Source organism: Arachis duranensis, chromosome 7 (genome assembly GCF_000817695.3).
Source record: "Arachis duranensis cultivar V14167 chromosome 7, aradu.V14167.gnm2.J7QH, whole genome shotgun sequence".
NCBI lineage: Eukaryota > Viridiplantae > Streptophyta > Magnoliopsida > Fabales > Fabaceae > Arachis > Arachis duranensis.
Genome location: NC_029778.3, coordinates 37557724 through 37558151, shown reverse-complemented (window position 1 = coordinate 37558151; position 428 = coordinate 37557724).

Sequence of the window (428 nt, the reverse complement as noted above, 5' to 3'; positions counted from 1 at the left end):
GGAGGAGGACGAAAATCCTAAGGAGGAAAACCTCCTGGGACGTCCCTCAAGCAAGAAGGAGTTTCCTATTAAGGATCCAAAGGAATCTGAGGCTCATATAGAGACCATAGAGATTCCATTAAATCTACTTCTGCCATTCATGAGCTCTGAAGAATATTCTTCCTCTGAAGAGGATGAAGATGTAACTGGAGAGCAAATTGCTCAATACTTAGGAGCTATCATGAAGCTGAATGCCAAGTTGTTTGGTAATGAGACTTGGGAAAGTGAACCTCCCTTGCTCATTAGTGAACTAGATACTTGGATTCAGAAAATTCTACCTCAAAAGAAACAAGACCCTGGCAAGTTCTTAATACCTTGTACCATTGGCACCATGAGCTTTTTCAAAGCTCTATGTGATCTAGGGTCAGGGATAAATCTTATGCCACTCT